The sequence below is a fragment of the Pristiophorus japonicus genome, unplaced genomic scaffold (genome assembly GCF_044704955.1).
Source record: "Pristiophorus japonicus isolate sPriJap1 unplaced genomic scaffold, sPriJap1.hap1 HAP1_SCAFFOLD_89, whole genome shotgun sequence".
In the NCBI taxonomy this organism is placed as follows: domain Eukaryota; kingdom Metazoa; phylum Chordata; class Chondrichthyes; family Pristiophoridae; genus Pristiophorus; species Pristiophorus japonicus.
In genome coordinates this window covers 2716249-2744066 of record NW_027254813.1, presented here as the reverse complement: position 1 = coordinate 2744066, position 27818 = coordinate 2716249, and the positions used below count along the sequence as shown (strand labels likewise).

The 27818-nt window shown below is 49.1% G+C and overlaps 1 long non-coding RNA gene across 1 annotated transcript in view; it reads right to left on the bottom strand.

The window, feature by feature from the left end:
- The window catches only part of LOC139257615 (uncharacterized), a 29778-nt gene extending 2420 nt beyond the window's left edge, over positions 1-27358 (bottom strand). The window contains exons 1-3 of the long non-coding RNA XR_011592312.1: positions 27102-27358; positions 26297-26383; positions 3496-3659 (exon numbers count right to left, since the gene is read on the bottom strand). This is a non-coding gene — a long non-coding RNA (uncharacterized lncRNA). The remainder of the gene's footprint in view (positions 1-3495; positions 3660-26296; positions 26384-27101) is intronic.
- Between the last annotated feature and the right edge of the window lie 460 nt (positions 27359-27818).

Here is a 27818-nt window from a genome sequence, read left to right as displayed (position 1 = left end):
TCTGGCGTAAAAATAAAAAGGGGAAGGTGGCTCAACCGTGGCTATCTAGGGAAATCAGGGATAGTATTAAAGCCAAGGAAGTGGCATACAAATTGGCCAGAAATAGCAGCGAACCTGGGGACTGGGAGAAATTTAGAACTCAGCAGAGGAGGACAAAGGGTTTGATTAGGGCAGGGAAAATAGAGTACGAGAAGAAGCTTGCAGGGAACATTAAGGCGGATTGCAAAAGTTTCTATAGGTATGTAAAGAGAAAAAGGTTGGTGAAGACAAACGTAGGTCCACTGCAGTCAGAATCAGGGGAAGTCATAACGGGGAACAAAGAAATGGCGGACCAATTGAACAAGTACTTTGGTTCGGTATTCACTAAGGAGGATACAAACAACCTTCCGGATATAAAAGGGGTCAGAGGGTCTAGTAAGGAGGGGGAACTGAGGGAAATCTTTATTAGTCGGGAAATTGTTTTGGGGAAATTGATGGGATTGAAGGCCGATAAATCCCCAGGGCCTGATGGATTGCATCCTAGAGTACTTAAGGAGGTGGCCTTGGAAATAGCGGATGCATTGACAGTCATTTTCCAACATTCCATTGACTCTGGATCAGTTCCTATGGAGTGGAGGGTAGCCAATGTAACCCCACTTTTTAAAAAAGGAGGGAGAGAGAAAACAGGGAATTATAGACCGGTCAGCCTGACCTCAGTCGTGGGTAAAATGATGGAATCAATTATTAAGGATGTCATAGCAGTGCATCTGGAAAATGGTGACATGATAGGTCCAAGTCAGCATGGATTTGTGAAAGGGAAATCATGCTTGACAAATCTTCTGGAATTTTTTGAGGATGTTTCCAGTAAAGTGGACAAAGGAGAACCAGTTGATGTGGTATATTTGGACTTTCAGAAGGCTTTCGACAAGGTCCCACACAAGAGATTAATGTGCAAAGTTAAAGCACATGGGATTGGGGGTAGTGTGCTGATGTGGATTGAGAACTGGTTGTCAGACAGGAAGCAAAGAGTAGGAGTAAACGGGTACTTTTCAGAATGGCAGGCAGTGACTAGTGGAGTGCCGCAAGGTTCTGTGCTGGGGCCCCAGCTGTTTACATTGTACATTAATGATTTAGACGAGGGGATTAAATGCAGTATCTCCAAATTTGCAGATGATACTAAGTTGGGTGGCAGTGTGAGCTGCGAGGAGGATGCTATTAGGCTGCAGAGTGACTTGGATAGGTTAGGTGAGTGGGCAAATGCATGGCAGATGAATTATAATGTGGATAAATGTGAGGTTATCCACTTTGGTGGTAAAAACAGAGAGACAGACTATTATCTGAATGGTGACAGATTAGGAAAAGGGAAGGTGCAACGTGACCTGGGTGTAATGGTACATCAGTCATTGAAGGTTGGCATGCAGGTACAGCAGGCGGTTAAGAAAGCAAATGGCATGTTGGCCTTCATAGCGAGGGGATTTGAATACAGGGGTAGGGAGGTGTTGCTACAGTTGTACAGGGCCTTGGTGAGGCCACACCTGGAGTATTGTGTACAGTTTTGCTCTCCTAACTTGAGGAAGGACATTCTTGCTATTGAGGGAGTGCAGCGAAGGTTCACCAGACTGATTCCCGGGATGGCGGGACTGACCTATCAAGAAAGATTGGATCAACTGGGCTTGTATTCACTGGAGTTCAGAAGAATGAGAGGGGATCTCATAGAAACGTTTAAAATTCTGACGGGTTTAGAGAGGTTAGATGCAGAAAGAATGTTCCCAATGTTGGGGAAGTCCAGAACCAGGGGTCACAGTCTGAGGATAAGGGGTAAGCCATTTAGGACCGAGATGAGGAGAAACTTCTTCACCCAGAGAGTGGTGAACCTGTGGAATTCTCTACCACAGAAAGTAGTTGAGGCCAATTCACTAAATATATTCAAAAGGGAGTTAGATGAAGTCCTTACTACTCGGGGGATCAAGGGTTATGGCGAGAAAGCAGGAAGGGGGTACTGAAGTTTCATGTTCAGCCATGAACTCATTGAATGGCGGTGCAGGCTAGAAGGGCTGAATGGCCTACTCCTGCACCTATTTTCTATGTTTCTATAAATATTGATAAAGTGACGTGGATTGGGACTCCCTCTGACCTTTTTCCCCAGTCCATCCCCAGGACCAGTGTGTATCTGAGTCAATGGGACTCTCTCTGACATTTCTCCCCAGTCTATCCCCAGGACCAGTGTGTATCTGAGACAATAGGACTCTCTCTGACCTTTCTCCCCAGTCTATTCCCAGGACCAGTGTTTATCTGAGTCAATGGGACTCTCTCTGACCTTTCTCCCCAGTCTATCCCCCGGACCAATGTGTATCAGAGTCAATGAGACTCTCTCTGATCTTTCTCCCCAGACTCCCAGGACCAGTGTTTATCTGAGTCAATGAGACTCTCTCTGATCTTTCTCCGCAGACTCCCAGGACCAGTGTGTATCTGAGTCAATGGGACTCTCTCTGACCTTTCTCCCCAGTCTATCCCCAGGACCAGTGTTTATCTGAGTCAATGGGACTCTCTGACCTTTCTCCCCAGTCCCCCAGGACCAGTGTGTATCTGAGTCAATGGGACTCTCTCTGACCTTTCTCCCCAGTCTATCCCCAGGAACAATGTGTATCTGAGTCAATGGGACTCTCTCTGACCTTTCTCCCCAGTCTATCCCCCGGACCAATGTGTATCAGAGTCAATGAGACTCTCTCTGATCTTTCTCCCCAGACTCCCAGGACCAGTGTGTATCTGAGTCAATGGGACTCTCTCAGACCTTTCTCCCCAGTCTATCCCCAGGACCAGAGTGTATCTGAGTCAATGGGACTCTCTCTGATCTTTCTTCCCAGTCTATCCCCAGGACCAGTGTGTATTGGTGTCAATGGGACTCTCTGACCTTTCTCCCCAGTCTATCCCCAGGACCAGTGTTTATCTGAGTCAATGGGACTCATTCTGAACTTACTCCCCAGTCTATCCCCAGGATCAGTGTTTATCTGAGTCAATGGGACTCTCTCTGATCCTTCTCCCCAGTCTATCCCCAGGACCAGTGTGTATCTGAGACAATGGGACTCTCTCTGACCTTTCTCCCTAGTCCCCCAGTACCAGTGTGTATCTGAGTCAATGGGACTCTCTCTGACCTTTCTCCCCAGTCTATCCCCAGGACCAGTGTTTATCTGAGTCAATGGGACTCATTCTGACCTTTCTCCCCATTCTATCCCCAGGACCAGTGTTTATCTGAGTCAATGGGACTCATTCTGACCTTTCTCCCCAGTCTATCCCAAGGACCAGTGTTTATCTGAGTCAATGGGACTCATTCTGACCTTTCTCCCCATTCTATCCCCAGGACCAGTGTGTATCTGAGTCAATGGTACTCTCTGAACTTTCTCCCCAGTCTATCCCCAGGAGCAGTGTTTATCTGAGTCAATGGGACTCTCTCTGACCTTTCGCCATTGTCCATCCCCAGGACCAGTCTGTATCTGAATCCATGGGACTCTCTCTTACCTTTCGCCCGTATCGATGGATGAAAGTTCTTTGAATCGATAGTTTTCTCTGTTTGGTGCTATCAAAATCCTGGGCTCGTTCACCTGGTGTTGTTCCTCAGTCTACAATCCCTGTTAGGTCCACAGCTGGAATTTTCTCAAGCACTCCTACATTCACCGGGATATCTAATCAGGACAGAAAATGAGAACAATATTATCGGGGTGAAATAGAGTGCGATGTTAACCTACCTTGTAGTTACTGGTCGAAACAAAACATTCAAGTAAAAATAATTCCATATTCCGCGATTAGAGACTCCTCATATACTGGACGTGCATTTTCCAGGAGTAGGTCACATATTGAAGTTGGAAACATAGAAAATAGGTGCAGGAGCAGGCCATTCAGCCGTACTAGCCTGCACCGCCATTCAATAAGATCATGGCTGATCATTCAACCTCAGTATCCCATCCCTGCCTTCTCTCCATACCCCTTGATCCCTTGAGCCCTAAAGGCCACATCTAATTCCCTTTTGAATATATTTAGTGAACTGGCCTCAACAACTTTCTGTGGTAGAGAATTCCACAGGTTCACCACTCTCTGAGTGAAGATGTTTCTCTTCATCTCGGTCCTAACTGGCTTACCCCTTATCCTTAGACTATGTCCCCTGGTTCTGGACTTCCCCAACATCGGGAACATTCTTCCTGAATCTACCCTGTCCAATCCCATCAGAATTGTTTATGTTTCTATGAGATCGCCTCTCATTCTTCAAAATTCCAGTGAGGATAAGCCTAGCCGATCCAGTCTTTCCTCATATTTCAATCCTGCCATCCCCCGACTCAGTTTGATGAACCTTCGTTGCACTCCCTCAATAGCAAGAATGTCCTTCCTCAGATTAGGAGAGTAAAATTGCACACAATATTCCAGGTGTGGCTTCACCAAGGCCCTGTACAACTGCAGTAAGACTGTCCTGCTCCTATACTCAAATCCTCTCGCTATGAAGGCCAGCATGCTTTCTCCGCTATCTACAATCACTGCCCATTCCTTTATATTCCTGGCTGAAGCCCATCCAGGACACACCCGCCCCGTCTCGACCTGTCTGTCTGTCCCTCGTGTTTTGCTTTCTCTCAGTGACACCTCAGGCAAAGAGAGAGCTGAGAGACTATATATTCAGCTCAGACATTCAGCAACTTCCCTGGAGCGTTGGCCAGCTTTAATGACATTGATTAACATGGGCTTTCTCCCTCCCACTGTCTGGGGCTCTCTCTGTGTCCGGAGAGACAACAATGGACATTCAATTCGCTCTCAATTCCTGTCTGAGAGAGGGACAGCCCACCGTGTGTGAGGTCAGGGCCCCGCCCACCGTGTGTGAGGTAAGGGCCCCACCCACACAGCCCCTGAGCCCAGCAGCGGGAATGCTGCAATGTGAGAGAATAAAGAGAGAAGGTGCTGGGAACAGTCAGCCTGAGAGCTCAGGTAGTGTGTGTGGGGGAAGAGAGAGAGAATGGAGCTGAAGGAAGATCATTGTCATTGGCCTGACATTCAGGGTCACGGGGCTTTACCTGCTGCTGGGGACAGTGCAGCTGAAAGATTGAGTGACAATATACAGCAGTGTTTCCAGCCACAACATGTTAATGCAGTAACTGGGGAAAACCAGAGATTGGATCTGGTGTTTAATAGTGAGCCTGACCTCGGATCAGGCCTCCGTGTGGGGAACATCTGGGCAACACTGATCACATTATACCTTCCCGATTGGCCGGGAGAACCAAAGGGACTGAGAACCTGCGACACGGACCGCATTTCAGTGCAATCTTCTCCAAACTGGCAGAGGACTGTAACAGGTAAATTGGTCAACCCTCCTCGGTGGTGATGTGACCGATGTTGGATATCAATGGAAAGGTTTTAAAAACAAGTTTAAAAATGTGGTAAACAAACGTGGTCAAAATTAAAAGACAGAAATATGGTAAGAAAAAGCCGAGGTGGCCGACTGGCTCTGTACAAAGATGTAAACAGAAAAGTTTCCATAAATTAAATAATTTTACCGTAAATAAATAGGGTGAATACAAGGAACAACTAAAGAAAACGAAGGCTGCTATTTGATCAGCAAAAAGGCTCTGGGAATAAAAGGATTGTATTCAACTGGCCGTCATGGGCAGAGCTTTTTCAGTTATGTGGAGAGTCCGAGAACTATCAAAGTCTATATTGATCCACTGAAGGGTATTCAAGGACAGGTTACACAGGACTCACTGAGTATGGCGGGAATATTAGTGAGTACTGTGCATCAGTCTTCACCCTTTAACATCATGCTCAAATATTAGAATTTAATAATGATACTAGTTTTTTCAGTAACATTAACTTAGATAAACATGTTGTTTTAGAAAACATTCAGAACTTAAAAAGAGATAGAGCAGCAGGGCCGGAGTATATACATCTGAGGGTCCTCCGGGAGATGGGACATGTGCTGTGTGAGGGTCCACGGGGAGATGGGACATGTGCTGTGTGAGCCCCTCCGGGAGATGGGACATGTGCTGTGTGAACCCCTCTGGGAGATGGAAGATGGGACATGTGCTGTGTGATGGTCCTCCGGGAGATGGGGACATGTGCTGTGTGAGGGTTATCCGCGAGATGGGACACGTGCTGTGAAAACCCCTCCGGGAGATGGGACTTGTGTTGTGCGAGCCCCTGACATGTACGTTTAATAGCTCATTCTGAAATAGTTCCGACAGATTGGAAGGAGTCTAATGAAGTCCCCATTTTAATAAAAATGTGACAAGGCAGACCCGGGTTACCAGAGGCCCATAAGGTTAACATCAGTAATAGGTAAGATGCTTGAAAGAATCATAACGGATGCAATATATGAATACTTGGATAGGGAGGGACATATTAGGAACTACACAACCCATTATAAAGAGTTCATGTCTCCATACTCTAATTGTACTTTTTGAAGAAGTTACAAAGTTGGTGGATGAGGGAAGCCCAGTAGACATTGTCTGCTTCGATTTCCAAAACCCTTTTGACAAGGTGCCACACAAGAGGCTTCTCTATAAGATAGGAGCCTCTGGTGGTGATAATATATTGAGCTGCATACAGAACTGGCCGGCAGGATGTAGGTAAAGAGCAGTTATAGATGGATTTGGATCTGTTTGGTACCGGTCACCAGTGGTGTCCAGCAGGGATCAGTGTTGGGACCATTTCATTTTACTATTTGTATTTATGATCTGGATTTTGGGGTTGGGGGCACAATTTGCAAATTTTGAAATGATACCAAGATCTGTGCGAGTGCTCGAACTGTAGAAGAGGCTCGTCTGATTCAGGCAGATCTTAATGTGTTGGGACACTGGCCTCATGACTGGAAAATGATGTATAACTTAGATAAGTTCAGTGTTATGCATGTGGGCAGGGCAAATGCTCAACATTCATACACCCTCCAGGGAAAGGCATTAAAGATGGTGGAGAGAGAACGAGATTTAGACATTCTAGTGAATACATCCTTAAAGGTACACGAGCAATGCAGTGTAGTGACAGTTAGAGCAAATAAGGTGTTGGGGTGTATCCATAGGACAATTCAGTATAAGACGAGGAGTACTGTTTTGTCCTTATACAAGACTTTGTCAGGCCACACTTGGAATACTGTGTCCAGTTTTGGTCTCCTATCATGGTGGGTGATATTGAGGTTCTGGAAAGGGCCACTAGACTAATTCCAAGTCTAAAGCATCTTAGTAACCAAGATAGGTTAAAAGAGTTGGGACTCTTTACCTTAGAATAGTGCAGAATTAGGGCAATATGATTGAGGTTTATAAGATAATGAAGGTGAAAGAGATTGTTCCAGCTGACTGTTTGTTTATGTCAATTAAATAGGTTAGGCAGCACCAGGGGATACAAATTTCAGTTGTATAAGGATAGATCTAGGTTAGGCATCAGGAGGTGGTTCTTTTCCCAGAGAACAGTAGACCTCTGGAACAAGCTGCCCTCTCATGTGGTGGATGCAGACTCACTGAATTCCTTCAAGTAAAAGCTGGATTTGTTTCTGGCTGCGGCGGAGATTAACACTTACAGAAGGTAGGTACTGCAGGGAGTTTAATGGCCAGAGTGATCTCCTGGACTAGTTTCCATCACTTAGATGCCTTGGAGAGGAATTTCCCAGATTTATTTTCCCAAATTGTCCTCGTTTTTTTTTAAATCTGTATTTTTGCCTCTCCCAGGAGATCACATGGATTCGGGTGGAGTGGAGTGTATACGCTGTGACATATCGCAATTGTGTGGGACAGGCTTGATGGACCGATGGTCTTTACCTGTCCGTCATTTTTCGTATGTATTAAAATGCTTCCTCTACACTGTCCCATCGAACACTACCAGAGCAGGTACAGCACGGCTTAGATACAGAATAAATCTCAGGCCCCGAATTAGAGCCCACAGGCCCCGTGCTGACAGGCCCGGGGGAGCAGGGTCACGGGCCGTCTTCTTGCACAGGGCGGGATCAGGGCGCATGTGCGGCCATCTTGGTTCAGGAACTGAGAGTGGGCGGGGCTTCAGGGTCTCTGTTCCCAACTGGGTCCCAGTGCCCGGGAGATGGAGCATCCTGGGCAACACACTTTTCATCATCATAGAATCAGAGACTGGTTACAACATGGAAGGAGGCCATTTGGCCCATCGAGCCTATGCCGGCTATCTGCAAGAGCTTCTACGAATCCCACTCTATCTACTCTGTCCAGACCCCTCATGATTTTGAGCACCTCTGTCAAATCTCCTCTCAATCTTCTCTGTTCTGAGAACAACCCCAACTTCTGCAGACTATCCACGTAACTGAAGTTCCTCATCCCTGGAATCATACTCGTAAATCTTTTCTGCACGCTCTCAAAAAGCCTTTGTATACTTACTAAAATGTGGAAGCCAGAATTGCTCCAGTTCAGTCAACAAGCTCCCTGCTGGAGTGGAACTAAACTACAGAACCAGTGGGAACCTTTTCAACCATCATCGTCTACAGGCCAGGTCCAAGACCACCCCAATCTCTGTCGTTGAGCTACCGTACGCGGACAATACCTGTGTCTGCGCACATATAGAGGCTGAACTTCAAGTCATAGTCAACGTATTTAGTGAAGCGTACAAAAGCATGGGCCTTACACTAAACATCTGTAAGTCTGAGGTCCTCCACCAGCCTGTCCTCGCCAAATAGCACTCCCCACTCCACCCACCCCCCACCCTGCAGTCATCAAAATCCATGGCGCGGCCCTGGAAAACGTGGACCATTTGCCATACCTCGGGAACCTGTTATCAACAAGACCAGACATTGACGACAAGATTCAACACCGCCTCCAGTGCAGTCTTCGGCCGTTTGAGGAAAAGAGTGTTTGAAGACCACGCCCTCAAATCTACCACTAAGCTCATGGTCTACAGGCTGTAGTAATACCCACCCTCAGAGACATGGACTATGTACAGTAGACACCTCAAATTGCTGGAGAAATAACACCAACGAGGTCTCCGCAAGATCCTACAAATTCCCTGGGAGGACAGATGCACCAACGTTGGCGTCGTCGGCCAGGCCAACATCCCCAGCATTGAAGCACGGACCACATTTGATCATCTCCACTGCACAGGCCACATTGTTCACATGCCAGACACGAGATACCCAAAGCAAGCACTCTACTCAGAACTTCTTCACAGCAAGCGAGCCAAAGGTGTGGCAGAGGAAATGTTACAGGGACACCCTCAAAACCTCCCTGATAAAGTACAACATCCCCACTGACACCTGGATGTCCCTGGCTAAAAATCGCCCTAAGTGGAGGAAGTTCTTCTGGGAGGGCGCTGAGCACCTCGAGTCTCATCGCCGAGAGCATGCAGAAATCAACCGTAGGCATCAGAAAGAGCGTGCGGCAAACCTGTCCCACCCATCCCTTCCCTCAACGACTATCTATCCCACCTGTGACCGGGACTGTAGCTTCGTATTGGACTGTTCAGCCACCTAAGGACTCATTTTTAGAGTGGAAGCAAGTCTTCCGCAATCTGAGGGACTGCCTATGATGATGATGAACCAGAATTGGACACAACAGTCCAGTTGAGGCCGAACCAGAGTTTTACGTGGGTTCAACATAATTCCACACTCCTGTACTCTATACCTCTATTCATGAAGCCTAGGATCCCGTAAGTCGTTGTAACCACTTTCTCAACCTGTGCTGCCACCTTCAGTGATTGGTGTACACATACTCCTGGGTCTCTCTGTTCACGCCCCCCTTTACAATTGTACCCTTTAGTTTATATTTCCTCTCCTCTTTCTTCCTACCAAAATGTATCATTTTTGAACTTTTCCACGTTAAGTTTGATCTGCCACGTTTGCCCATTCCACCAGCATGTCTGTGTCTTTCTGAAGTCTATCACTACCTCCTCACTGTTCACTGTACTTCCAAGTTTTGTGTGAGCTGTAGATTTGGAAATTGTGCCCTGTACACCCAAGTCTAGCTCATTAATATAGATCAAAAAAAGCAGTGGCACCAATACCGACCTCTGGGGAACACCACTTCCTCCAGTCTGAAAAACAACCGTTCACCACTACACTGTGTGTGTCACTTAGCCACTTTCATATCCATGCTGCCACTGTCCCCGTTATTCCATGGGCCTCGATTTTGCTGGTATTGGTAACACGCCTGGGATCAGTAAACACAAAACCCAGTCTGTTAATCACTTTCAGCTACTGGACTTAGCATGTGTCCCACAGCATCTCTTCTACCTTCAATATGTGAATAGAGCATCGCGCCTGAAAACCTGGTTAAATTTATATCCACTCAGCAAATCTATTTAAGAAATACCTGTAGGCCAATGAGACACTGTTAAGGTGCCAGTGTGCTGCTGATTTGATTGGCATTTTGCCTGTAATGGACTCTGTATTTTGGTCTCCGTATTTAAGGAAGGATATATCTGCATTGGTGGTAGTTCAGAGAATGTTCACTCGGTTGATTCCGGAGATTAGGGGGTTGACTTATGAAGATAGCTTGAGTAGGTTGGGCCTAAACACATTGGAGTTCAGAAGAATGAGATGTGATCTTATTAAAATATAAGATAATGAGGGGGCTTGATAGGTGGATGTAGAGAGGATATTTCCAGTTAAACGGGAAACTAAAACTTGGGGACATCGTCTTAGAATAAGGGGCCACCCAATTAAAACTGAGAAGAGAAATTTCTTCTCTGAGGGTTATTAATCTCTGGAATTCTCTGCCAAGGAGAGCTGTGGAGGCTGGGTCTTTGAATATATTTAAGGTGGAAATAGACAGATTTTGAGCGATAAGTGAGTAAAGGATTATGGGGAGTGGGCAGGGAAGTGGAACGGAGTCCATGATCAGATCAGACATGATCTTATTGAATGGTGGAGCAGGCCCGAGGGGCCAAATGGCCTACTCCGGCTCCTTTTTCTTATGTTCTAACTGAACATTTCTCCCAGCGTAACCTTGTCTGTAATTAAATATGTGTCTTTTAATAAGCCTCAGGTCCTTGCTCATGTCTGCTGCAGATTCCAGAGTTGATTCCCGAGTTGAGGGGTTTGACTTATGGTTGAGTAGGTTGAGGAGGTTGGATTAAACATATTGGAGTTCAGAAGAATGAGATCTAAGTGTGGCCCTGAAGGTCAGTGTCCAGGCTGAAATTCTGATCCCCCTGTAAGATCCTCCCCACAGAATGTCCTTTCTCAGCTCCAGTCAGGTGATGCTAAACACTCAGGTGAGAAAGACAAAAATCCACAGCAATGTGTTGAAAGCAAAACTAATGTATGTGTCTATATCCCAAATATTAAACTCCAGTCGATTTCAGGAGTTATTAACATCAGCGTTACAGGATTTATAAACCCCAACTGTCAGAATGAACACGATTCAGTCCGGGATGTGAATAATAGCAGAATCCAACCCCTGCGGTCACTTGTGAACTCGCTGATGTCTCAGCAGGTTGCCTGACAGAGAGAATCCCTTGTCACACTCAGAGCAGGTGAATGGCCTCTCCCCACTGTGAACTAGCTGGTGTGTTAGCAGGTTGGTTGAGGTAATGTATCCTTTCCCGCATTCAGAGCAGCTGAACGGCCTCTCCCCGGTGTGAACTCGCTGGTGTCTCATCAGTTGCTCTTTGCTTTTAAAACTCTTCTCACAGTCAGAACATTTACAAGGTCTCTACTCATTATGAACTCGCTGGTGTCTCAGCAGGCTGGATGATGCAGTGAATCCCTTCCCACAGTCGGAGCAGGTGAACGGCCTCTCCCCACTGTGAACTCGCTGGTGTTTCAGCAGGTGGGATAACTGAGTGAATCCCTTCTCACAGTCGGAGCAGGTGAACGGCCTCTCCCCAGTGTGAACTCGCTGGTGTGTCAGAAGGTGGGATAATTGAGGGAATCCCTTCTCACAGTCGGAGCAGGTGAACGGCCTCTCCCCAGTGTGAACTCGCTGGTGTGTCAGAAGGTGGGATAATTGAGGGAATCCCTTCTCACAGTCGGAGCAGGTGAAAGGCCTCTCCCCAGTGTGAACTCGCTGGTATGTCAGCAGGTGGCATGAAGTACTGAATCCCTTCCCACAGTCGGAGCAGGTGAACGGCCTCTCCCCAGTGTGAACTCACTGGTGTATCAGCAGGTCAGATGATGTAGTGAATCCCTTCCCACAGTCGGAGCAGGTGAACGGCCTCTCCCCAGTGTGAACTCACTGGTGTATCAGCAGGTCAGATGATGTAGTGAATCCCTTCCCACAGTCGGAGCAGGTGAATGGCCTCTCCCCAGTGTGAACTCGCTGGTGTATCAGCAGGTTGGATAAGTGAGTGAATCCCTTCCCACAGTCGGAGCAGGTGAATGACCGCTCCCCAGTGTGAACTCGCTGGTGTGTCAGCATGTTGGATAAGTGAGTGAATCCCTTCCCACACTCGGAGCAGGTGAATGGACTCTCCCCAGTGTGAACTCGCCGATGTGTTTCCAGCTGGGATGGGTAGTTGAAAAGTTTCCCACAATCCCCACATTTACACGGTTTCTCCCCAGTGTGACTGCACTTGTGTCTCTCCAGTTTGGATGATCGGCTGAAGCCTTGTCCACATACAGAGCACGTGTACCGTTTCTCCCCACTGTGAACGGTGCCTTCTGCTTCCATGGGCAGAATACCAAAGGGCAATAAACGTTAGTGGGAGTTGTGTACAGACCTCCAAACAGTAGTAGTGATGTTGGGGAGGGCATCAAACATGAAATTAGGGGTGCGTGCAATAAAGGTGCAGCAGTTATAATGGGTGACTTTAATATGCACATAGATTGGGTTAACCAAACTGGAAGCAATACGGTAGAGGAGGATTTCCTGGAGTGCATAAGGGATGTTTTTTTAGACCAATATGTCGAGGAACCAATTAGGGGGGAGGCCATCTTAGACTGGGTGTTGTGTAATGAGAGAGGATTAATTAGCAATCTAATTGTGCGAGGCCCCTTGGGGAAGAGTGACCATAATATGGTGGAATTCTGCATTAGGATGGAGAATGAAACAGTTAATTCAGAGACCATGGTCCAGAACTTAAAGAAGGGTAACTTTGAAGGTATGAGGCGTGACTTGACAAGGATAGATTGGCGAATGATACTGAAGGGGTTGACTGTGGATGGGCAATGGCAGACATTCAGAGACCGCATGGATGAACTACAACAATTGCACATTCCTATCTGTCGTAAAAATAAAAAAGGGAAGGTGGCTCAACCGTGGCTATCAAGGGAAATCAGACATAGCATTAAAGCCAAGGAAGTGGCATACAAATTGGCCAGAAATAGCAGCGAACCCGGGGACTGGGAGAAATGTAGAACTCAGCAGAGGAGGACAAAGGGTTTGATTAGGGCAGGGAAAATGGAGTACGAGAAGAAGCTTGCAGGGAACATTAAGACGGATTGCAAAAGTTTCTATAGATATGTAAAGAGAAAAAGGTTAGTAAAGACAAACGTAGGTCCCCTGCAGTCAGAATCAGGGGAAGTCATAACGGGGAACAAAGAAATGGCGGACCAATTGAACAAGTACTTTGGTTCGGTATTCACTGAGGAGGACACAAACAACTTTCCGGATACAAAAGGGGTCAGAGTGTCTCATAAGGAGGAGGAACTGAGGGAAATCCTTATTAGTCGGGAAATTGTGTTGGGGAAATTGATGGGATTGAAGGCCGATAAATCCCCAGGGCCTGATGGACTGCATCCCAGAGTACTTAAGGAGGTGGCCTTGGAAATAGCGGATGCATTGACAGTCATTTTCCAACATTCCATTGACTCTCGATCAGTTCCTATGGAGTGGAGGGTAGCCAATGTAATCCCACTTTTTAAAAAAGGAGGGAGATAGATAACAGGGAATTACAGACCGGTCAGCCTGACATCGGTAGTGGGTAAAATGATGGAATCAATTATTAAGGATATCATAGCAGTGCATTTGGAAAGAGGTAATATGATAGGTCCAAGTCAGCATGGATTTGTGAAAGGGAAATCATACTTGACAAATCTTCTGGAATTTTTTGAGGATGTTTCCAGTAGAGTGGACAAGGGAGAACCAGTTGATGTGGTGTATTTGGACTTTCAGAAGGCTTTTGACAAGGTCCCACACAAGAGATTAATGTGCAAAGTTAAAGCACATGGGATTGGGGGTAGTGTGCTGACATGGATTGAGAACTGGTTGTCAGACAGGAAGCAAAGAGTAGGAGTAAATGGGGACTTTTCAGAATGGCAGGCAGTGACTAGTGGTGTACCGCAAGGTTCTGTGCTGGGGCCCCAGCTGTTTACACTGTACATTAATGAATTAGACGAGGGGATTAAATGTAGTATCTCCAAATTTGCGGATGACACTAAGTTGGGTGGCAGTGTGAGCTGCGAGGAGGATGCTGTGACGCTGCAGAGTGACTGGATAGGTTAGGTGAGTGGACAAATGCATGGCAGATGAAGTATAATGTGGATGAATGTGAGGTTATCCACTTTGGTGGTAAAAACAGAGAGACAGACTATTATCTGAATGGTGACAGATTAGGAAAAGGGGAGGTGCAAAGAGACCTGGGTGTCATGGTACATCAGTCATGCAGGTACAGCAGGTACAGCAGGCGGTTAAGAAAGCAAATGGCATGTTGGCCTTCATAGCAAGGGGATTTGAGTACAGGGGCAGGGAGGTGTTGCTACAGTTGTACAGGGCATTGGTGAGGACACACCTGGAGTATTGTGTACAGTTTTGGTCTCCTAACCTGAGGAAGGACATTCTTGCTATTGAGGGAGTGCAGCGAAGGTTCACCAGACTGATTCCCGGGATGGCGGGACTGACCTATCAAGAAAGACTGGATCAACTGGGCTTGTATTCACTGGAGTTCAGAAGAATGAGAGGGGACCTCATAGAAACATTTAAAATTCTGACGGGGTTAGACAGGTTAGATGCAGGAAGAATTTTCCCAATGTTGGGGAAGTCCAGAACCAGGGGTCACAGTCTAAGGATAAGGGGGAAGCCATTCAGGACCGAGATGAGGAGGAACTTCTTCACCCAGAGAGTGGTGAACCTGTGGAATTCTCTACCACAGAAAGTTGTTGAGGCCAATTCACTAAATATATTCAAAAAGGAGTTCGATGAAGTCCTTACTACTAGGGAAATCAATGGGTATGGTGAGAAAGCAGGAATGGGGTACTGAAGTTGCATGTTCAGCCATGAACTCATTGAATGGCGGTGCAGGCTAGAAGGGCCGAATGGCCTGCTCCTGCACCTATTTTCTATGTTTCTATGGTCAAAAGCTGATGATATTCCAGTCCCGATGTACCGAGTGACTGTCAGATCTTGAGGTGATGTTTGGTTTGAGCTTCCAGTCTACAAATCCTCCCCTTTTAACACCCTGTAAAGTGAATTTCAAACAGGAAAAGTGAGTGAGAGAGAGAACCCACAAAAACACAAAGGCAGGTTGTGAAATTGAGCTTAATGAGTCTGTTCATTTGTGGGGCCGGCACCAGAAAAAAGTGACCATGAAAGCTGCCGGATTGTCGTAAAAACACATCTGGGTCACTGTTGTCATTCAGGGAAGGGAACACACTCCCTCGACAGGCCCACATGGGAAATTGCTGGTCCCACTGGGCCCAGAATTACTGGGGGTGATACCCAGCAGCTTCTCCCTCTCTCCATCCAGCTCAAACTGATGTAACAAACAGACCCACACAGGAGGCCAGTGAGTGACTTCCACATCCAGCGCCCCCTGATACAGAGCGGCTGGGAATTGCTGGGCCTGCTGTCTAAATGTAAGTTGTTGTTTTCCTGTTGTGGTGGAGGTGCTGCCCCTGGGGTTGCTGCTGCTGGGGCCAGTGGCTCTGACTGAGGGCCTGAGAGACGCACTCGCTGTTGCCCGGGGACCGAGAGCCACACTCGGTGTTGCCCGGGGACTGAGAGCCGCACTCGCTGTTGCCCGGGGACCGACAGCCACACTCGGTGTTGCCCGGGGACCGAGAGCCACACTCGGTGTTGCCCGGGGACCGGGAGCCGCACTCGGTGTTGCCCGGGGGCTGAGAGCCACACTCGGTGTTGCCCGGGGACTTAGAGCCACACTCGGTGTTGGCCGGGGACTGAGAGCCACACTCGGTGTTGCCCGGGGACTGAGAGCCACACTCGGTGTTGCCCGGGGACTGAGAGCCACACTCGGTGTTGCCCGGGGTCTGAGAGCCACACTCCGTGTTGCCCGGGGACTGAGAGTCGCACTCGGTGTTGCCCGGGGACTGAGAGCCGCACTCGGTGTTGCCCGGGGACTGAGAGCCGCACTCGGTGTTGCCCGGGGACTGAGAGTCGCACTCGGTGTTGCCCGGGGACCGAGACCCGCACTCGGTGTTGCCCGGGGACTGAGAGCCGCACTTGGGGTTGCCCGGGGACCGAGACCCGCACTCGGTGTTGCCCGGGGATGAGAGCCACACTTGGTGTTGCCCGGGGACCGAGACCCGCACGCGGTGTTGCCCGGGACTGAGAGCCACACTTGGTGTTGCCCGGGGACCGAGAGCCACACGCGTTGTTGCCCAGGGATTGAGAGCCACACTCGGTGTTGCCCGGCGACTGAGAGCCAAACTCGGTGTTGCCCAGGGAAAGAGAGCCAAACTCGGTGTTGCCCGGGGACTGAGAGCCTCACTCGGTGTTGCCCGGGGACTGAGAGCCACACTCGGTGTTGCCCGGGGACTGAGAGCCACACTCGGTGTTGACCGGAGACTGAGAGCCACACTCGGTGTTGCCCGGGGACTGAGAGCCACACTCGGTGTTGCCCGGGGAAAATGAGCCACACCCGGTGTTGCCCGGGGACTGAGAGCCGCACTCGGTGTTGCCCGGGGACTGAGAGCCGCACTCGGTGTTGCCCAGGGATTGAGAGCCGCACTCGGTGTTGCCCGGGGAAAATGAGCCACACTCGGTGTTGCCCGGGGACTGAGAGCCGCACTCGGTGTTGCCCGGGGACTGAGAGCCGCACTCGGTGTTTCCCGGGGACTGAGAGCCGCACTCGGTGTTGCCCAGGGACTGAGAGCCACACTCGGTGTTGCCCGGCGACTGAGAGCCAAATGCGGTGTTGCTCAGGGACTGAGAGCCAAACTCGGTGTTGCCCGGGGACTGAGAGCCAAACTCGGTGTTGCCCGGGGACTGAGAGCCTCACTCGGTGTTGCCCGGGGACTGAGAGCCACACTCAGTGTTGCCCGGGGACTGAGAGCTACACTCAGTGTTGCCCGGGGACTGAGAGCCACACTCGGTGTTGCCCGGGGACTGAGAGCCGCACTCGGTGTTGCCCGGGGACTGAGAGCCACACTCGGTGTTGCCCGGGGACTGAGAGCCACACTCGGTGTTGCCCGGGGAAAATGAGCCACACTCCGTGTTGCCCGGGGACTGAGAGCCGCACTCGGTTTTGCCTGGAGACCGAGAGCCACACTCGGTGTTGCCCAGGTACTGAGAGCCACACTCGGTGTTGCCCGGGGACTGAGAGTCACACTTCGTGTTGACCGGGGACTTAGAGCCGCACTCGGTGTTGCCCAGGGACTGAGAACCACACTCGGTGTTGCCCGGGGACTGAGAGTCACACTTGCTGTTGACCGGGGACCGAGAGCCACACTTGGCGTTGCCTGTGACTGAGAGCCACACTCGGTGTTGCCCAGGGACTGAGAGCCACACTCGGTGTTGCCCGGGGACTGAGAGCCACACTCGGTGTTGCCCGGTGACTGAGAGCCACACTCGGTGTTGCCCGGAGACTGAGAGCCACACTCGGTGTTGCCCGGAGACTGAGAGCCACACTCGGTGTTGCCCGGAGACTGAGAGCCACACTCGGTGTTGCACGGGGACTGAGAGCCACACTCGGTGTTGCACGGGGACTGAGAGCCACACTCGGTGTTGCCCGGGGACTGAGAGCCGCACTCGGTGTTGCCCGGGGACTGAGAGCCGCACTCGGCGTTGCCCGGCGGCCCCGAGAGCCACACTCGGTGTTGCCCGTGGACCGAGAGCCACACGCGTTTTTGCCCAGGGATTGAGAGCCACACTCGGTTTTGCCCGGCGACTGAGAGCCAAACGTGGTGTTGCCCAGGGACTGAGAGCCACACTCTGTGTTGCCCGGGGACTGAGAGCCAAACTCGGTGTTGCCCGGGGACTGAGAGCCACACTCAGTGTTGCCCGGGGACTGAGAGCCACACTCGGTGTTGCCCGGGGACTGAGAGCCACACTCGGTGTTGACCGGGGACTGAGAGCCACACTCGGTGTTGCCCGGGGACTGAGAGCCACACTCGGTGTTGACCGGGGACTGAGAGTCAAACTCGGTGTTGACCGGGGACTGAGAGCCACACTCGGTGTTGCCCGGGGACTGAGAGCCACACTCGGTGTTGCCCGGGGAAAATGAGCCACACTCGGTGTTGCCCGGGGACTGAGAGGCGCACTCGGTTTTGCCTGGAGACCGAGAGCCACACTCGGTGTTGCCCAGGGACTGAGAGCCACACTCGGTGTTGCCCAGGGACTGAGAGCCACACTCGGTGTTGCCCGGGGACTGAGAGTCACACTTGGTGTTGACCGGGGACTTAGAGCCGCACTCGGTGTTGCCCGGTGACTGAGAGCCACACTTGGCGTTGCCTGTGACTGAGAGCCACACTCGGTGTTGCCCGGTGACTGAGAGCCACACTCGGTGTTGCCCAGGGACTGAGAGCCACACTCGGTGTTGCCCGGAGACTGAGAGCCACACTCGGTGTTGGCCGGTGACTGAGAGCCACACTCGGTGTTGCCCGGAGACTGAGAGGCACTCTCGGTGTTGCCCGGAGACTGAGAGCCACACTCGGTGTTGCCCGGAGACTGAGAGCCACACTCGGTGTTGCACGGGGACTGAGAGCCACACTCGGTGTTGCCCGGGGACTGAGAGCCACACTCGGTGTTGCACGGGGACTGAGAGCCACACTCGGTGTTGCACGGGGACTGAGAGCCACACTCGGTGTTGCCCGGGGACTGAGAGCCGCACTCGGTGTTGCCCGGGGACTGAGAGCCGCACTCGGCGTTGCCCGGCGGCCCCGAGAGCCACACTCGGTGTTGCCCGTGGACCGAGAGCCACACGCGTTTTTGCCCAGGGATTGAGAGCCACACTCGGTTTTGCCCGGCGACTGAGAGCCAAACGTGGTGTTGCCCAGGGACTGAGAGCCACACTCGGTGTTGCCCGGGGACTGAGAGCCAAACTCGGTGTTGCCCGGGGACTGAGAGCCACACTCAGTGTTGCCCGGGGACTGAGAGCCACACTCGGTGTTGCCTGGGGACTGAGAGCCACACTCGGTGTTGACCGGGGACTGAGAGCCACACTCGGTGTTGCCCGGGGACTGAGAGCCACACTCGGTGTTGACCGGGGACTGAGAGCCACACTCGGTGTTGCCCGGGGAAAATGAGCCACACTCGGTGTTGCCCGGGGACTGAGAGGCGCACTCGGTTTTGCCTGGAGACCGAGAGCCACACTCGGTGTTGCCCAGGGACTGAGAGCCACACTCGGTGTTGCCCAGGGACTGAGAGCCACACTCGGTGTTGCCCGGGGACTGAGAGTCACACTTGGTGTTGACCGGGGACTTAGAGCCGCACTCGGTGTTGCCCGGTGACTGAGAGCCACACTTGGCGTTGCCTGTGACTGAGAGCCACACTCGGTGTTGCCCGGTGACTGAGAGCCACACTCGGTGTTGCCCAGGGACTGAGAGCCACACTCGGTGTTGCCCGGAGACTGAGAGCCACACTCGGTGTTGCCCGGTGACTGAGAGCCACACTCGGTGTTGCCCGGAGACTGAGAGGCACTCTCGGTGTTGCCCGGAGACTGAGAGCCACACTCGGTGTTGCCCGGAGACTGAGAGCCACACTCGGTGTTGCACGGGGACTGAGAGCCAAACTCGGTGTTGCCCGGGGACTGAGAGCCACACTCGGTGTTGCCAGGAGACTGAGAGCCACACTCGGTGTTGCCCGGAGACTGAGAGCCACACTCGGCGTTGCCAGGGGACTGAGAGCCACACTTGATATTGCCCGGGGACTGAGAGCCAAACTCCGTGTTGCCCGGGGACTGAGAGCCACACTCGGTGTTGCCCGGGGACTGAGAGCCACACTCGGTGTTGCCCGGTGACTGAGAGCCACACTCGGTGTTGCCCGGAGACTGAGAGCCACACTCGGTGTTGCCCGGAGACTGAGAGCCACACTCGGTGTTGCCCGGAGACTGAGAGCCACACTCGGTGTTGCACGGGGTCTGAGAGCCACACTCGGTGTTGCCCGGGGACTGAGAGCCACACTCGGAGTTACCAGGAGACTGAGAGCCACACTCGGTGTTGCCCGGAGACTGAGAGCCACACTCGGCGTTGCTAGTGGACTGAGAGCCACACTTGACATTGCCCGGAGACTGAGAGCCACACTCCGTGTTGCCCGGGGACTGAGAGCCACACTCGGTGTTGCCCGGGGACTGAGAGCCGCACTCAGTTAAAAATGAGGCAGACAAAAAGCAGGAAACTATAGACCAGTTAGCCTAACATCTGTGGTTGGGAAAATGTTGAAGAGTTCATTCTTAAAGAAGCATTAGCACGACATTTGGAAAAGCATAATTCGGTCAGGCATTCAGCATGGATTTATGAAGGGGAAGTTAAGTTTGACAAATTTGCTGGAAGTCTTTGAGCATGTAATGAACAGGGTGGATAAAGTGAGTGTGGTGTATATGGATTTCCGGAAGGCATTTGACAAGGTGCCACATAAAAGGTTACTGCACAAGATAAAAGTTCACGGGGCTGGGGGTAATATATTAGCATGGATAGAGGATTGTCTAACTATCAGACAACAAAGATTCGGGATAAATGTTAATTCTTGGGTTGGCAATCAGTAACTAGTGGGGTGCCGCAGGGATCAGTGCTGGGACCCCAACTATTTACAATCTATATTAAAGACTTGTAAGAAGGGACTGACTGTAACGTAGCCGAGTTTTCTGGCGATATAAAGATGGGAGGAAAAGCAATGTGTGAGGAGGACACAAATAATCTGTAAAAGGACACAGATGGACTAAGTCAGTGGGCAAAAATTTGGCAGATGTAGTATAATGTTGGGAAGTGTGAGGTCATGCACTATGGCAGAAAAAAAATCAAAGAGCAAGTTATTATTTAAATGGAGAAAGATTACAAAGTGCTGCAGTACGGCGGGACTTGGGTGTACTTGTGTATGAAACACAAAAGGTTAGTATGCAGGTACAGCAAGTGATCAGGAAGGTCAACTGAATCTTGGCCTTTATTGCAAATGGAATGGAGTATAAAAGCAGGGAAGTCTTGCTACAGTTATACAAGTTATTGGTGAGGCCACACCTGGAGTACTGCGTGCAGTTTTGGTTTCTATATTTATGAAAGGATATACTTGCTTTGGAGGAAGTTGAGAGAAGGTTCACTCGGTTGATTCCGGTGATGAGGGGTTGACTTATGAGAAAAGGTTGAGGAGGTTGGGCCTCTACTCAATGAATTCAGAAGAATGAATGAGAGGTGATTTATCAAAACGTATAAGATAATGAGGCAGCTTGACAAGGTGGTAGCAGAGAGGATGTTTTCACTGATCGGGGAGAATAGAACTAGGGGGCATAATCTTGGAATAAGGGGCCACCATTTAAAACTGAGGTGAGGAGGAATTTTTACTCAGAGGGTTGTAATGCTGTGGATTTCGCTGCCTCAGAGAGCTGTGGAAGCTGGGACATTGAATATATTTAAGACAGAGATAGACATTGTCTTAACCGATAAGGGAATAAGGGGTTATGGGGAGCGGGCAGGGAAGAGGACCTGGGTCCATGATTGGATCAGCCATGATCATATTAAATGGTGGAACATGCTCGGGGGGCCGTATGGCTACTCCTGCCCCTATTTCTTATGTTCTTATTTTCTTATATAGTGGGTGCCTGGTGTGGGAGTGTGGATTTGACTATGTATCTGTCCATCTCTGGTATGTGGATGAGGGTTTTACTCTGCATGTTAGTTTCTGATACGAGAGGTGGATTTTATCCTGTACCTGTCAATTTCTGGTAATTGCCTGTGGGTTTCATTCTGTATCAAAAAGGGCCACATTACAACATAATTCTTCAAGGACAAAGATTGTTAAAAAAACAAGCCTGAAGGCTCTGAGTCTCAAAGCGAGGAGCATTCGTAATAAGGTGGACGAATTAAATGCACAGATAGCTGTTAATGGATATGATGTAATTGGGATTACTGAGACATGGCTCCAGGGTAACCAAGGCTGGGAACATAACATCCAGGGGAATTCAATATTCAGAAAGGATAGCCAGAAAGGAAAAGGAGGTGGGGTAGTGTTAATGGTTAAAGAGGAGGTTAATGCAATAGTAAGGAAGGACATTGGCTGGGATGATGTGGAACCTATATGGGTCGAGCTGCGAAACACCAAAGGGCAGAAAACGTTAGTTGGGGTTGTGTACAGACCACCAAACAGTAGTAGGGAGGTTGGGGATGGCATCAAACAGGAAATTAGGGATGCGTGCAATAAGGATAATGCAGTTATCATGGGTGACCTTAACCTAGATATTGATTGGGCTAACCAAACTTGTAGCAATACTGTGGAGGAGGATTTTCTGGAGTGTATAAGGGATGGTTTTCTAGACCAATATGTCGAGGAACCAACTGGAGAGCTGGCCATCCTAGACTGGGTCGTGTGCAACGAGAGAGGATTAATTAGCAATCTGGTCATGCGTGGCCCCTTGGGGAAGAGTGACCATAATATGGTAGAATTCTTCATTAAGCTGGAGAGTGACACTGTTAACTCAGAGACTAGGGTCCTGAACTTAAAGGAAACTTCAATGGTATGAGACGTGATTTGGCTTGGATTATCTGACGAATGATACTTAAAAGGTTGACGGTGGATAGGCAATGGCAAACATTTAAAGATCACATGGATGAATTACAACTATTGTACATCCCTGTCTGGCATAAAAATAAAACCGAAAAGGTGGCTCAACCGTGGCTAACAAGGAAAATTAGGGACAGTGTTCAATCCAAGGAAGAGGCATATAAATTGGCCAGAAAACACAGCAAACCTGAGGACTGGGAGAAATTTAGAATTCAGCAGAGGAGGACGAAGGGTCTAATTAGGAGGTGGAAAATAGACTATGAGAGTAAGCTTGCAGGGAACATTAAAAACTGACTGCAAAAGCTTCAAGAGGTATGTGAAGAGAAAAAGATTAACGAAGACAAACGTGGTCCCTTGCAGTCAGAATCAGGTGAATTCATAATAGGGAACAAGGAAATGGCAGACCAATTGAACAAATACTTTGGTTCTGTCTTCACTAAGGAAGACACGAATAACCTCCCGAGGATCTAGCGGGAAGGAGGAACTGAGGGAAATCCTTATTAGTCAGGAAATGTTTGCAGGGAAACTGATGGGACTGAAGGCCGATAAATCCCCAGGGTCTGATAGTCTGAGTAGTTAAAGAAGTGGCCCTAGAAATAGTAGATGCATTAGTGGTCATGTTCCAGAATTCCATGGACTATGGATCAGTATCTATAGATTGGAGGGTAGCAAATGTAACCCCACTTTTTAAACAAAAGGAGGGGGAGAGAAAACAGGGAATTATAGACCGGTTAGCCTGACATCGGTGGTGGGGAAAATGCTGAAATCAATTATTAAAGATGTAATAGCAGATCATTTGGAAAGCAGTGACAGGATTGGTCCATGTCAGCTTGGATTTATGAAAGGGAAATCATGCTTGACAAATCTTCTAGAGTTTTATGAGGATGTAACTCGTAGAGTGGATAAGGGAGAATCAGTGGATGTGATGTATTTGGAATTTCAAAAAACTTTTGACAAGGTCCCACACAAGAGATTAGCGTGCAAAATTAAAGCACATGGTATTGGGGGTAATGTATTGACGTGGATAGAGAACTGGTTGGCAGACAGGAAGCAAAGAGTAGGAATAAACAGGTCTTTTTCAGAATGGCAGGCAGTGACTAGTGCGGTGCCGCAAGGTTCAGTGCTGGGATCCCATATATTTACAATATATATTAATGATTTAGATGATGGAATAGAAGGTAATATCACCAAGTTTGCAGATGATACTTAGCTGGGTGGCAGTGTGAGCTGTGAGTAGGATGCTCAGAGGCTGCAAGGTGACTTGGACAGGTTAGGTGAATGGGCAATTGCATGGCAGATGCAGTATAATGTGGATAAATTGAGGTTATCCACTTTGGTGGCAAAAACAGGAAGGCAGATTATTATCTGAATGGTGACAGATTAGTAAAATGGGAGGTGCAAAGAGATCTGGGTGTCATGGTACATCAGTCACTGAAGGTAGGCATGCAGTAAAGAAAACAACTGGCATTCTGGCCTTCATAGCAAGAGGATTTGAGTATAGGAGTAGGGAAGTCTTACTACAGTTGTACAGGGCCTTGGTGAGACCACACCTTGACTACTGTGTGCAGGTTTGATGTCTTAATCTGAGCAAGGACATTCTTGCTATTGAGGGAGTGCAGCGAAAGTTCACCAGACTGATTCCCGGGATGGCAGGTCTGACATATGACGAAAGACTGGATCGGCTAGGCTAACACTCACTGGAATTTAGAAGAATGAGAGGGGATCTCATAGAAACATATAAAACTATGACAGGACTGGACAGGTTAGATGCAGGAGAATGTTCTCGATGTTGGGGAAGTCCAGAATCAGGGGTCACAGTCTCAGGATAAGGGGTAAGCCATATCGGACTGAAATGAGGAGAAACTTTTTCACCCAGAGAGTGGTAAACCTGTGCAATTCTCTACCACAGAAAGTTGTGGAGCCCAGTTCGTTGGATATATTCAAGAGGGAGTTAGATGAGGTCTTTACGGCTAAGGGGATCAGGGGGTATGGAAAGAAAGCGGGAGTGGGGTACTGAAGCTGCATGATCAGCCATGATCATATTGAATGGCAGTGCAGGCTCGAAGGGCTGAATGGCCTGCTCCTGCACCTATTTTCTATGTTTCTATATTTCTTTCCATTCCTGGTGTGTGAGTGTGTGTTCTGTGCTGTATCTGTCCATCTCTGTAATGTGAATGTGAGCTCTACTCCATACCCGGCATTCTCCAGTATGTTGGTATTGTTTTACTGTGTACCACCAATTCCTGATAGAGTATTGGTTTTGCTTTCCAACTGTCAATTTGTGTTATGGAGGTGAGTTTTATGCTGAATCTGTCGGTCCTGGTAATTGAATCTGAGTTTTACTCTGTATCGAGCTGCCTCTGGTATGTGAGTGTGGGCCTTTCTCTGTATCTCTCCATTTCTGTTATAGGAGCCTGGGTTTTATTCTGTACCCGTCAAGCTCTGATATGTGATTGTGGGCCTTACTCTATAACTGCCTGTTTCTGTTTAATTATGAGTGGACTTTCCTTTGTACCTGTCAGTTTCTGGAATGAAAGAGAGTTCTTTACCCTGTACCTGTCAATTCCTGGTTCCTGAGTATGGGCATGTCACTGTATGTCAATTTATGTTATGGGAATATGGATTTTAACATGTGAGCCTCTGATATGTGAGTGTGGGTTTTATACTGTATCTCTCAGTCTCTGATATGCAAGTGTGTGTATTTTTCTGTAACTGTCAGGTTTTGGTGTGTGTTGAGGTTTAATCTGTGCCTCTCAGTTTCTGCGATGGTCGTCTGGGTTTAATCTGTATTTGCCAGTCTCTGGTATGTGAACGTGATAATCAATTTAACTTTTTAAACCTGTATTTCTCTGATATGTTAGTGAAGATTTTGCCTTCCACATGTCATTTTTCAGATGTGTGTGTGTGGGTTTTACTCTGCCCCGATCAGTTTCTGCGAAGTAAGTAACAATTTTACTTACTGTCTTTCAGTTTTCCGACATGTGCACATGGGATTTACACTTTACCTGTCACTCTCTGGTATGTAAGTGGGGATTTTATTCTGTTACTGTCACTTTCATATATGTGGGTGTGTGTTGTATACTGTATCTGTCAGTCTGTGGTACGGGAATGTAGGTTGTATTCTGCACCTGTCATCTTCTGGTATGTTCGGCGGGTTAAATACTGAATACGTCAGATTCTGAAACATGAATATGGCTTTTGCTCTGTACCCGTCAGCTTCTGATATGCGAGTGTGGTTTATACTTTCTGTTTGACATTTTTTCTGATAGATGATTGTGTTTTATTCTCTACCTGCCAGTTTCTGGCAAGTGAGTGTGTGTGTTTAATGTACCTGTCAGTGTGATCTGTTTCAATGGTGAAACAGCATCTGATTCTACTGCTCCATGTGGCTGTAAGATTCACAATGTAACTCTGTCACTTCGGATCACTGTGGGACTGACAGCTTCTGCTGTCTGTGACAATAGGATTGAGGCCAGTTCTGTGTGTCTGTGCACTCTGAGTGATAATCTACTTACTGTGTGTGAGAAGGACCTGCCTGCACTGTTCCTTGTATTCTGGGTGGAGGAAAGATCTAATTTGTTCTGGCTGGTTGAAGAATTTTGCTGTGAGAATAATAATACGAGAACATTATTAGTTCTAAGATATGGATTCGGGGGACAATACGATGTATCTGAGGGAGTGACAATGTAGCTCGCGATCATCAGCAACACGGTTTTGGGGAACTCAGTTCACCGAAATATAACGCGTCTTTAAAATATTTTCTCCCACTCTCCTCTCCTGGTACCTGCAATAGATGCACTTTGTGAAATTTCCCACATCCTCACTGTCAGACTGTGTTTCCACTGCTCACTGTCCAAGAACAGACACGGTGAGATTGTAACTGAATCAGGAACATTCACTACTGATTTGGGGAAAGAAAGCAGCAATGATTTGAAAGAGCGAGGTGGTTTACTTTCTCTGTTACCTTACACTGTCCACACACAGCCCGAGAATGGCCTCCCCCTTCCCCCACTCACACCATGTCCCGGAACGAGTTCCTGCTCCACTCTGCCTCTTACACACAGCCCCCGAGGGAACTAAACCAGAACGTTCACTCCTGGTTTGGAGAGAGAAAGCAGCAGATTGTAAATAGCGGATTCTGACCATTCTGTCTCCCTTACCCTGGACACACACTGTCCACACACAGCCCGAGAATGGCCTCTCCCTTCCCCCACTCACACCACGCACTGAGACTGGTTCTTGGTCCACTCTGCCCCTTACACACAGCCCCCGACTCCCCCTGAACTCCCCCCGGACTCAATGCTGATCTCTGAGCCTTACCCCGGGGTCGTGGTGTCTCCAATCCCGGCTGTTTTAAACCACCTTCTTCCACTCACTGAGTGAATGGTGATCCCAGGCAGGGCTGGGGCAGGGGAGGGTGCATGTGCTATTCTGCTCACTGGGAATGACACAGGGGGTGGGCTGAACCGCGCATGTGCAGCTCTCTGTATTAATTCAATCTGTAAAAATCAATTTACTTTTATCAGAATCTGAGCAAAGGAACTCAGCTGTTACTTTACCAAGCTGGCCGCGCATGCGCTTTGCTGCTCACTGAACCAAGATGGCGGAGGACTGACCCTGCCTTCCTGTACAAAGATGGCCGCCGTTACCCTCGGCCTGTGACCGGGAGAAAGCCTCGAGGCTGCAGCCGCCGATATTCCGGTTGTTATTCCGGGCTTCCGGCGGGCATCGGTTGTTTATGACGGCTCCCCGCTGCTCCATTACTCCCCTCCGCCCCGCGGAGAAAGGAATGTTTTGCGGAACACATTTCACCATGTCCTGACCGCCATTACACGCACCGCGCATGCTCCAAACACAGCTCGGTCTCGCACCTGCGCACTGGGCCCCTGTAGTCTGGGCTCGGCACGTCCTCCGTCGCGGGGAATGCTGGGTAAATAGGAATGGAACGTCATGACTGGGACAGGATTTCCTGGGCCCCCATTGGCCACTGAACATGGTCATTCTGGCACTCAGTCATTGTTCCTGCTGCTCTGTATA